The following is a 13,243-nucleotide window of genomic DNA, read 5'->3' as shown; positions in this document are numbered from 1 at the left end:
CTCAAGAAATTGATAGGTAGCTCCAAATGATGTTTTATTTTTGTGTAATGTTGGTACATGAACTTATTGAATGAAATTCTTGAATGCTTATAGTCATTTTATGGAATTTTTGTCATATATCTATGAGTTAATTCTTGAAGTTCTCTATTTATTGTATATGTAGTTTATTCTAAGTTTAATGGATAATAAATGGCTCCAAATCATAGCATTGAATGCCCTCTCTCTTGCGTGGAAGTGAAAGGATGAATTCCTTGATAATGTCCCCAAAAATGGGTTTGTTTATGTGTTCTTTCAGAACATGAATTATGGTCTAGATTTCCTGAGTACAAAAGAAATGGAAAGATATTTGTTAAATGTTGCACGCCTATAGTAAAATTAATATGGCCATTAAACCCTAATTTGTAAACTAGAAGCCTTGGATGGATAGTTTTGCTACTATGCAAAAGTATGTAAATGCATTTCAGGATTGGCTAAGTCGAGACGATAATAAGCTTAAGAATGATAACATGTGTTTATTTGTAAATCACACACACGTTTATGTATATACAAAGCTATTAGCAGGCTAAATTGAAGCCTTTATAAGCTCAAGAAGGATAGTATGGCTATCAATATGTGCTTGCATCATAATCTCAGGTGGGATAGCTATAAAGGGTTTCACAACAATATATTTATATATATGATCGCAAAGGGGCTGAGCCCTCAAGGAATTAAGTAGTTTAGCCCTTGAGTTACAATTAGCCCATGTGAAACAAAGCACCATGACTGAGAACTGAGGACTAGGAGAATCCTAAACCATATACACACCTATGTTGTGGGGGTTGGAAGTCCAGTGCTTGAAGGAGAAAGAGAGTTTGAGCATTATATGGAATGTGATCAAGTTGCACGTCCAAGGGTGGAGGATGAGGAAATTGTGGTCGTTCGATGCCTGGAGAAGCTAATGTCGTTGGATAAACCTGATGATTAGTACCTATGAAGTCACCCCGAGGAATATAAATCATGACATCATTGTAGTACCTCTACCTTGGCAAGTTCCTATGGTGCTTGGTGCAATCCCACCCAATTTTTATTCCTAAGGTGATGTGGTAGTGTTGGATCTCATTTGCATGGTTATTAGGCTAGGTGATGTAATATGTAGGAGGAGGGGTCCATGATAGAGGCTAGACCTCACATTATTGGTTCAAAAACGCTCCCTCGCAGATTGGCATGGCGGATGGAAAAGTGGAACGTTCTTCCCTATGGGTTCAATGGGAGATTGCAAAGGAAATCCTCAAGTTTTTATTTCAGGGGTGTGGTGTCACAAAGGATCTCACATGCTTGATATATATATTAGGGCCCAGGGAATGAGGATCTCATTAGTATTGATCGCCATGAATAAGTCAACAGTAGTTGGCACAGATGCCACACAAACCTTGGGATGATGACATGGAATTAATTTAAATAGCCATGTGGATGCCATGGTGGGGACATGTGGGTGAAACATGACAAGTTAGTATGACATGGCAGAAGTTAATAGGCCAAATATTTAAACGTCTATATATTTTGCTCCAAGGGTTGGATTGAAGAAAATTTTATATTGTTGGAAAGGTCTCGATGAGATAAACATAATGAGGTTGTCCATTTTATGTTTTGAGAGATTTTGAAAAGATAAAAAAAATTAGACCCCATTTCCATAATTGGAAACTTGAAGGTCGGGTTAGCTTAGTAACTATCCTCTTTCTACCATAATGGAGACTAATGGTGGTAGGGGGTATCTTACAAGGTGGTATTATAGCTCTAGGTTCAATAAATAGACCTAAAAATGCTCACATGCATACTCTAGATAAATGCTTGATATGCTTGATCTGCTAGATTCCTTTCTGTGAAAGATTTTTGATAGCGTTGAAAACACAAATTGTTGAAATACATGGTTTCATGGAATTATTGATGGGATATTATTTATTTGTTAACTGAAAATTGGTGTTTTAGATAAATATAGACCAAGGTGATGAGAATTTGTGTTATTTTGTTTTTCCTTTATGGTTGGATAACATCCATGTGTATGTAAAAGTAGATTGACAAACATCAAGATACAATAAGAAAGAGAAAGAATCAACAACATATTTTGATAGCCCAGTGAAAATATAAGACAATAAGGCCCTGAAGAAGAGTCAATTGGTAAGATGAAAGAAGAGGACAATCTTGAATTGATGGACACTCTTAGAAGCCTAAGAGATGAAATGCGAAGTTGTAAGGCATATAACAAAAATATGGTTAGAGAGAAAGCATAAGTGAATGCCATATTATTGTAGAGTTTGTTAGGTTTGCAAAGACAAAGACAACAGGGGATTGGTACCAACTATCAGGATAGGTATAGGCTTAAGAACAGTTCACCAGACATTGAAAGGCACGAGTTGGATAACAAAAAGGAAAAAGGAAGCCAATCATGAAAGAGTCATAGACATGTAGAAGGGGGAACATTTATGCTCAGTATACCAAAAAGAAAAAAAAGTAGCCCTAACAGATCATCAAACTGTGCAAACATGAGACATTGTAATCAAAGGAAGAGAAAGAGTACTTATATGAGAGAATAATTCAAGAAAAAAAACCACCTACCTTTAATGGAGAATAAAATAAAGAATAAGATGTAGAGGCTTGGCTCTTGGGAATAAAGAAGTACTTTAGATTACATGATTATTATGAGAACATGAAGGCCAAGGTGGTTTTCTTCAGCTTAAAGGGAAACACTAATATATGGTGGTAGGACTTCAAGAACATCAAAGGCATCAAAGAGAAGGAGCTAACACAGAGGAAGTTTGAGAAGTATGTTTGAGAAAAGTACCTTCCTGAGAAATATTATTATAGAAGAGCCAAGGAATTATATGAACAAAAAATGGGGTAGATGACACCTGAGGAGTATACCAACAAATTCTTGGAACTACTAAGTTATGTACCTTACATCAAGGATGAGAAGAGTAAGATACAAAGGTACGTTAGTGGGTTACCACATGCATACCGAGACAAAATAGAATTCGATGAACCTAAGACTTTGGAGGAGGTTATTCAAAATACCGAGCATTTTTATGAACATACTAAGGATAAGAATTAGTTTCAAACTGATTGGAAGAAGAAAGGTAGAGGAGGGGCCAAAGAACTTGAGGATATAAGCAAGGGGGAAAGGGTGGAAAGTTTAATAACCTCAAAAAAAGTGAACATTAGAAAAATTTCACAATCAATAGAAATACACCTCATAAATCAATGAATGAACAAGTTGAAGGATCTGGAAAAGGGAGCATACAATGTTGGGAATGTGGAGAGAACCATCTCCAAATAAATTGTCCTCTAATTCAAAATATTGGCAAGAATTTATATAACATACAAGAGGAAAAAACTATGAATGATGAGGCTTAGAGCATCCCTGGGATGTACATTGCATTGGATAATATGAAGGAAGACCAACAAGCAACGATTGTTCAAATCAAAGGTATGGTCAAAATATCACCAGTCTCATTTTTAATTGATCTAGGATCTAATTTCAACTATAGTATCCCTAATATTGTGGAAAGATGTGAATTGCCAAATAAAACCCATGAAGAATCATGGCTTTTTCAACTAGCCACTAGGACAAAGAGACTGATAATAAATATGGTTGATTCTTACCCTATAGAAATCAGGGGCATCACTACTGCGGTCAAATTGAATTTGATTCCACTGAGATTAGACAATGTTCTGGTAGGTATCGATTGGTTGGCAGCCTAGAGGGTGAAGGCAGATTTTTATTACAAAGTACTAGAGTTGTTCATTGATGAAAGTAACCTAATAACACTACAGGGTTTCAAGAGGCCAATAGTGCTCAAAATGATCTCAACAATGCAAGTAAAGAGATGCAACAGAACATGTTGTGACCTTTATTCCATCGAAATCACAAAGGAGGAAGAAACTAGTGCAGAACACTTTGCAAATTACCTAGTATTAAATCAGTATAAAGATGTGTTCCCAGATGAATTTCCAGGAATTCCGCCCAAAAAAGACATTGAATTCACAATCAAACTAATTATGGGAACATCACTGGAAAAAAATACCCCTTATCAAATGAGCACACCCAAGGTCATAGAATTAAAATTGCAGCTGAAGGAATTAATTGAAAAGAGTATATACAATCCAATTTTTCACTATGGGGAGCCTTGACACTTTCTTTTTTAAATAAATCTAGAACCAAGGAAAATTTTAAGGATCGAAAAATTTCTTGAAGTTTAAAAACATTGGCGAATCTCATTATCCCTAATATGCAAACTATAAAATGTTTATTGATATATTTGTAAAATTATTCAAATTTATAATGATTTTATATATAGCCTCTATACAATGTTGGCGATTTTTAAGGTAAAATAATTTTATATTCTAAAATTTGGGCGAATCGTCTTTTATAAAATTGGAAATTGGCGAATCTTTTTTGTGGAAAAATCATGGAAAATTAACCCACTGGGCGAACATTAGCCCTAAAATTTTCCATGTCTAGAACAATGCATCTATGTGTCGATTAATGAAATTTAAATAAGGTGTCTGTGAAAAATAAGTACCCACATACCCACATCCCAGGATCAATGATATATTTGATCAACTGTGAGGGGCTGCTATTATTTCCAAAATTGATTTAAGGAATAATTATCATCAGTTTCGAATCAAGGAGGAAGCAATTCACCGGCATATAGGACAATGTTTGGTCACTATGAGTTTATAGTAGTGCCATTCAAGCATACAAATGCTCCAAAAACCATTATGTGCCAAATGAATAATGTGCTCAGACCATACTTAAACAAATCTGTGTCGGTGTTTGTGGATGACATCCCAGTGTATTCAAATAATGAAAAGGAGCATGAGGACCACCTAAGAGATATTCTACAATTGTTCAGAGACTGTAAATTATATTCCGAACTCATCAAGTGTGAGTTCTTTCAAATTGAGGTTGACTATTTCGGTCATTTAATCTCAAAAGAAGGAGTGGTTATGGATCTAGAAAATATCAAAGCATTAATGAAATGGCCCACACCCCAGAATGTGAGAAAGGGCAGATCGTTTATGGGGTTGGATGGCTACTATCAAAGATTCATTTGAAACATCTCAAATATTGGCAATCCCATCACTACCTTACAAGGAAAATGTGTGAAGTTTCAATGGACACCTGAATGTGCATCTAGTTTTGAATAGCTGAAAAGTTTACTCACATGTGCACCTATTTTGAGAATAACTGACCCATGAAATGATTTTGTAATTTTCATTGATTCTTGTGATGAGGTACTTAGTGGATTCTTAATACAAGAAGGACATGTAATATGCTATGAATCCAAAAAAATAAATGAGTACAAAAGGAACTATGTCACTCATGACTTGGAGCTGGTAGCCATTGTGCATGCACTAAAATTATGGAGACATTACTTATTAGGAAGGATATTTTTGTTGATGACAGATCATGGTGGATTGAAATACTTGTTTAACCAACCCAAACTAAATTGTATGCATGCTATATTATTGTAATTTCTTAGTGAATTTGATTTCGAAATTAAGCACATCAAAGGAAAGGAGAATAAGGTGGCAGATGAACTCAGTAGAATTTTGCAAGAGATTCACCTAGCAACCATAAAAATTTTCTCATTTGAAATCAAGGGGAAGATTAGAGAAGGGTTGATAAATGATGAACATTACCAATATCCGAAGAAACGATTGCAAGAACAAGCAGATGGATCAGTAAGCAGAAGCTACAAACTCAATGATGATGAAATACTAATATTCAAGAACAGGAAATATGTTCCCAACACCAAGGATTTAAGGAGGCTTATAATGGATGAATTCCAGAGAATACCTTACTTAGGTCACCTTGAATATCAAAAGATGATGAAAACCATGAAGAGGACATATTTTTGTCTAGGAATGGAGAAATATACTGCAGAATATCATGTAAAATGTCTGGATTGTCAATAAGTGAATGTAGAGTACAAGAATCTAGCTTGAATGATAAAACAAATCCAATTCTAGAATGGGAATGGGAGGTCATTTCCATGGACTTCATTAAATAATTTTCCAAGAAATTTAGACAACATGATGCTATCATGGTGGCGGTGGATAAGTTCAGCAAGGAAACTCACTTTATAGTTATTAATTCTACTCATAAAGAAATAGATATAGCCCAAATATTCATGAAAGGGATAATGAGGATGCATTGAATTCCCAAAATGATAATATCAAACAGAGATGCCAAATTTACTTCGAAATTTTGAAAGTCACTATTTGTTGGATTTGGAACCCATCTAGCCTTTAGTACAACTTATCATCCTTAGACAAGTGGTCAAATATAGTGAGTAAATAGAATATTGGAATACATGTTGAGGATGTATGTGATGCATCAGCCAAGAAAGTGGGAGGACTACCTAGGTCACTAGTAGAATTTGCATATAGAAAATGGCTATCAAGAATAATTGGGAGTGAGTCCTTGTGAGGAACTTTAGGGTGGAAAACGCAGAATCTCTATTAGCTCAGATGATCCAATAAATAGAGTAATTATTGGGAAAAAATTTCTAAAAGAAATGGAGCATGAATTGATCAAGATGAGGAAAAATATAAAGGCGGCCCAGGATAGGTAGAAAATTTAAGTAGACTAGGAGAGGCTACATAAACAATTTCAAGTATGAGAGCACGTTTATCACCGTATTAAGCCAAATAAAATCTAATTAAAAATGAGCTCATATTCCAAGTTGGAACCCTGATATAGTGGATCATTTTAGATCTTGGAGAGAGTGGGGCAAGTGGCCTGCATATTGTCCTTTCCACCCACAATGAAAGCACAATGCTTTTCATGTTTCCTTGCTTAAGAAATATGTTCAAGACACTAATCATGTTGTTGAATGGACTATGATACAAGTGGAACCAAATGGAGAGTTTCGACCAGAACCACTATACATCCTGCATCAAAGGAAAATCACACTCTATAATAGAACAATAGAGCAAGTCAAGGTGCAATGGAAACACTTTGAACCTAATGAAGCCACATGGGAGATGGTTAAGAAAATAAGGGTGTAATACACATATTTTTCCTGCTGAATAGAGCAGTGTGTGAAGCTCAATTTTGTTTTTTCTTCACTGAAAAGAACAATGAGGATTGTGTTCCCTTTAAGGGGGTGGGGTTTGTGATACCCCTAGGATGATTTCCCCCTAATTTTTGTAATGTAATGATACTTGATATAATAAAAGAATGTATTTTTATGTAATGGCCTAAAGAGTGGGACCACATATCCATGATCTAAGAGGGAAGAGGAAAGATAAACCCAAGTCGGGTTAGATGGCACCTTTAATTAATTTTATGGTGCAATTAATAAGAAAAAGAAGAGGAAGAGTCCAAGAGGAACATGAAGAGGCACCGTGAGGAAATAATAAAAAGGAAAATGCACAACAATGTGGGGGTTGGACATCCTCTTGGTGAAGCTCATGAGGAAAGATGGAAAGAGCTATGATCTAAGTGAATGGGATTCCCTGAAAGAGGAAATTGTGATCAAGATTGCAAGAGGATTAAGAGGAAATGGGAATCAGTGCTTGCTAAGGACTGGATGAGAAACTACTCAGGGTACTAGGTAGGGCTGATAAACCACATGCATATGAGTGCTTGCTAAGAGAGAGTTGATAAACAAACTAAGGTTCTTTCTATGGGTTGATAACCCACTCTTAGAGTGTTTGACACAACTGATAGATGTCCCATTGTTGTGAATTATAGAATGCTTGACTAACCAATAAACTGCCAAATTTCATATGTATTTCATATGATCTATGGAACTAATAAATATTCCTACAAAATTTGCTGAAAATAAATTCCCCTTATATTATGGATCTAACTCGGGGGTGATTACTGCAAGTGATGTTGTCTACAATAAGCCTACGGTTGGGTGGAAAATTGAAGTCCCACCTTTAGTTTGCATTTTTTTGTATTGAAGATAAGATGCATTAAGCTAAGAACTGTGGAAGTAAAGAATTTCTCTATGGAAATTGATATGTAGCTTTGAATGATGTTTAATTTTTGTGTAACACTGGTGCATGAACTTATTGAATGAAATTCTTAAATCTTGTGTTCTTTTTTAGAATTTATGTCATATATATATGAGATAAATGTCTAAAGTTTTCTATTTATTGTATATGTAGTGTATTATGGGTTTAATGGTTGAAAAATGGATCCAAATCACAACATGTAATGAATTTTTTTTGAGTGGAAGTGAGAGGCTAAATTCCTATATAATTTCCCCAAAAATCGGTTTGTTTCTATGTTCTTTCAGAACATGCATTATGTTCTTGATGGCCCGAGTATGAAAGAGATGGAAAAATCTCTCTTATATGTTGGATGACTATAGTAAAACTAAATTAGCTATCGGGCCCTAATTCGTAAAATGCAATCCTAGGATGGATAACTCTACTACTATGCAAAAGTATATAAATGCATTTAGGGCCTTTCTAGGTTGGGACCGTAATAAGCTCAGGAAGGATAGCATCTGCATGTATGTAAATCACACAAACAATTATGTATATACACATGTATTAGCATCTTGGGCTAAAGACTATGTAAGCTCAGGAAGGATAATGTGGATGTTAATATGCTCTTGAATCATAAGCTCAAGAGGGATAGCTCCAAATATCTTCATAAAAATATATTTATATATGGTCACATGGGGCTGAGTCCTCAGTGCATTAACAGGTTCCCCCCCAAGTCACAATTGACCCATGTGCTATAAAGCACCGTGATCAAGAGTTAAGGATGGGGAGAATTCTAAACCGTATATATGCCTATGGCACAGGGGTTGGAAGTTCAGGGCCAAGAGGAGCAAGGGAGTTTGAGCATTATATATCATGTGATCATGCACCACGTCCAATGGTAGGGGAGGATGAAATCAGGGTCATTGGATGCCTTGAGAAGTTACCCCCATTGGATGACCCCAATGATTAGAACCTCTGACGTCACCCTCGAAAATAGAAATCATGATGTCATCCTGATGCCTCTACCCCGATGAGTTCATATGGCACTTGGTGCAATCCCACGGGATTTTATTCCCGGGGTGATATGGCAGCGCTGGAGCCCATGTTCGCTGTCATGAGGGTAGGTGGTTTAACGTGTAGGAGGGGTACAACGGTGGGGGCCAGACCTCATATGATTGGTTCAAAATTATCCCTAGTGGATTGACATGGCGAATGGCAGAGTAATGTTTCCATGTAACCCGAGAGGTTCTTCTTAGGCAAGTTCAATGAGGGACTGTCAATAAAATCCCACAGATTTTCTTTCTGAGGTGAGGTGGCACAAAGGGGCCAGCGTGCCTGATGTATTTTATATGTTGATATATATTATAAAGACAGAGGGAATGGGGGTCTCATGAGTATTGACTATCATGAATGATGTAACAACTGCAGAAGCAAGAATTCCATGCAAACCTTGACATGGTGACATGGAATTAATTTAAATAGCCACATGGGTGCCACGTGGCAAGTTAGTATGACATGGCAGAAGTTAATAGGCCAAATCTTCAAATGGATATATATTTTAACCTGGGAGTTAGTTTGAATCAAATTTTATATCATTGGAAATTTCTCAATGAGGCGCACAAATCGAGGTTATCTATGTTAAGTTTTGAGAGAGTTTGAAATGATCGAAAAATATAGACATCATTTCCATAACTAGAACCTTAGAGGCCAAGCTAGCTTTGTAACTTCCCTCTTTCCACCATAGTGGAGACTAAGGGTGGTAGGGGGTATGTTACATGTATATCAATATATGACTATAAGAATTTGTGAGGCATGCATACCCTGATAAATGCTAGAGCGATCTGGGAACCATGTAGTTTTAGGAATTGGATTTGAAAATATACCCCAAATCAAGTTTAAAGGGGTGTTGTTAAATAAAATTGACTTGGTTATAGAATTGGAATTTTTTAGTTTACAGTATGTGGTTTTCGAGAATGTGGTATTGGCATTACCTATAGATTTACATGTAATGATCCTATAAATAGGTTAGGAAACCTGCATTGTAAAGTGCATTTTGTGTTGGAGATATTAACTCCTACTTGCATTAGAGAAATTTTGAGGTCTAAAATCCGCCTCAAAACAAAAATGTACAACCAAAATAAAATTTATGAGAACCAATAGGAATCAACATGATGATGTCAACCAAGGGGGATGATTCACCATTTTTGGAGTAAAAAGGTTAAAAAAAAAAAAAACTACTTTTTCAACTCATATTTTCAACTTATCTCCCTATTTAATTCCTCATCCAAAGAGTACCGATGTTGTATATTTTTTATGGACCTCCCTACAAGAAAAATAAGAAAAACATGAAAAACATGATTGCAATCACGTTTTTTCATGTATTTCTCATTTTTCTTGTAGCAGGGTCCATCGAAAATATGCAACATGGATGCTCCTTGGATGAGGAATTAAATTTTACATCTAAAAATGATCTTGCTCGAAATTTGAGTAAAATCATAGGGAGATAAGTTGAAAATGTAGTTTTGTCTTTTTTCCCTCTAAAATTTGATGATGTAATCTAATTTTATTTTATTATTTCCACTATTATTTTATAATATTCCTTAGGAGACCCATTTTAAACCTCAAAATTTCTCTAATGTATTAATATGCATATTGAATGATATTCCTCATGATGAAATGTATAGTTATTGTAATTGTTACATGAGTTGTTGGATTGTTAGTTAGTTGGATTTGAGAGATTTAGTCCAAATAAAATAGCTCCTAGTTTATTGTTTTGTTGAGATATTATCTCAACTAGTTGATTTTGTGATTAAGAAAGTGTTTTTGTCTTATGCCAATACTTATGTGTTTATATGTGTGGATTTATTGATGATTAATAAAATAAGAAATATATTTTTGTGTGCATTTTTTTCTAAATTAGTATCAAAGCTAATAGATTTGGGCTTAACTCAGTCAAGGGAGGGCCCAAGACTATGAGAGAGGTGATAATTATTTATTGTATGGGTAGATTATTGTAGGTGTGTGAGAGTATATTTTTTGTATGAGAATATATTGTTACATAGTGAGCTACCATCTCTAAGCTAATAGAGTTTCTTAATTTAAATCCCCTTAGATCTTATTGAAAGAGTATTAATAACTACTTCACATATATTCTTTGAGTATCTTGTATAAGAGAAGATGAAGTTCAGGAATTCAAAACTTCATGGAACACAGTGTTCCTACCCAAGATTCCATGTTTCTTTCCCTAGTGGTTTGTCATTGGTTGAAATGTGATAAGAAAAACATGAGAATTGATAGAGATGGCAAGAGATTTGCACATGTCTTGAAATATATCTCTAGTGGTGTGTGTGCACAATGTTTTCCTCCAGTGTAAACTCTAGGAAGAGGTCAATCAGAGCCATTATCTAGTAGTTTCCTATGATAATAATATATATAGAAACATTATTTAGTTGTATTGAATAAATTTTATGGGTTACACACCATCATCGTTATGGAAAGAGGATTGGAATACATAAAAGTTCAATCAAGAGAGGAGTTAGGGTTGTGTAAGCTCCAAAAAGAGACAAGTTTCCTCTCCATCACTAGTTTTAGAGCTTTTTTCTAGCAGGAAATGTGATTTTCTTTATAGGGGATTTATGAGGATGATGAATTACAGACTTCAAAGATAGAATCATGACATCGAAGGCTTAATGAGCTAAATTTCATAGAGATGTATAAATTCTTTGGAGCTACAATTTCTTTTGCATGAATTTGACGAGATATCGGTGATGATATATATTATTTTTCAATAGAAGATTTTTTTTTTTTGTATAATAAATGTACATGATGAAGAATTTTTACAATCAGATGAAGGTAATGTTGTAACATTGACTAGAGTACATTCTATATCTAAACTACTTTCCTAAATCACTAGTGAGTACAAAAATTGGCATCCATGTATCTCTGTAGATGGAAGCATGTCCATAAAATGACTAGTAGTTTAATGATTACAAACAGGGAATTGATTGTGATTTGGAGCAATTGCATCTTCAATAGATCAAGTGGAAGTAAAACTCAATATGGATAGTTTTCTAGTTAACTCAGGAGCTGTTGATATTGTTAGGAACAAAGAGCACTGAGATATGTTTTGGTGTTTAAAGACACCATTGATTGATCTCGCTGGACAATAGGACAATTTAACATGTGTCTATTTAACCATTAAATAGGCTACATCAGAGATGAATACTACAGGAGAAACCATGGGTGTCCATAAACCTAGGGCTCGAAAAGCCACTGGTAACTAGATCGAGTCAAGTTTACCTGATCCACCTTAACAATCCCCACATTAAACTTGAATTATGGAGATTTACCAAGTCCCATTCATTAACCATATCAAACTTGAGATCTCACATTCCCCCCAAGCCAGGATACTAGTACACCTGCCACCTTGATACTTGTCCAAGTGGTTCAATCCACAACTTGATGACTCCATGCACCACTGCACTACATGTATACCTGAGCAAGATCTTAAGGCCTTAAAATAATGCATTCTGCCATGTAACATGTCTTCCTAAACATCAGGTCTTACAACTTCCTCGGGAAATGCCTTGGACTAAAAACCTTAGGTCACTCACTCATTACATTCTTTCTCATGTATACAACCACTCTCTCAACTTCTATATCTTACTTAATCAATACTTGGCATGTATTTTCAACACTGCCTAGTCCACATAATCTCTCATCAACACAACTCATACCCATGACTCAAACATCATAGAAATCTTCTTCTATATGTAGTGGTACTCTAATATACAACTTCCTTGAAATTTATCTTCCTTCTCTTACTCTATGTTATGTCGGGCTACCAATTAACAAAAATATTATCTAGAGAACTCTTAATTTTCCTACAGCAATAACCACCACCTCCTCACTCACTGCTTGCTTCCTTGTATTATTTTTCAGATTTTCCTAGGCAATTAGTACTTTTCCCTCACTTCTCTAATATGTCTATGCTACTCCTCTATTTCTCTCATTGATCAATGCTTCTTCCAATATATTTTCATCCTCCCTTAGGCGGAAATTCACTCACATGGGTTGTCTCCTTTGCAGTGATCCGTCGTTGGTGAATGGATTCTATGTTATCACTTCTATAGGCATTTAGGGCTTGGATCCCTTTGACACTGATGTGTGTGGGTGACCCAGATCAGTCTTGATTTGTATCTGTGGCCTATAACCGTGAAATAGTTTCGTTTCTTTCAATCGTGAGAAAGATCCTTCA

Source organism: Pinus tabuliformis, chromosome 5_2, assembly GCF_031772625.1.
Source record: "Pinus tabuliformis cultivar Carrire ecotype Pingquan chromosome 5_2, CPIR1, whole genome shotgun sequence".
NCBI classification, from domain to species: Eukaryota; Viridiplantae; Streptophyta; class Pinopsida; order Pinales; family Pinaceae; genus Pinus; species Pinus tabuliformis.
This window is presented reverse-complemented; position numbering follows the sequence as displayed.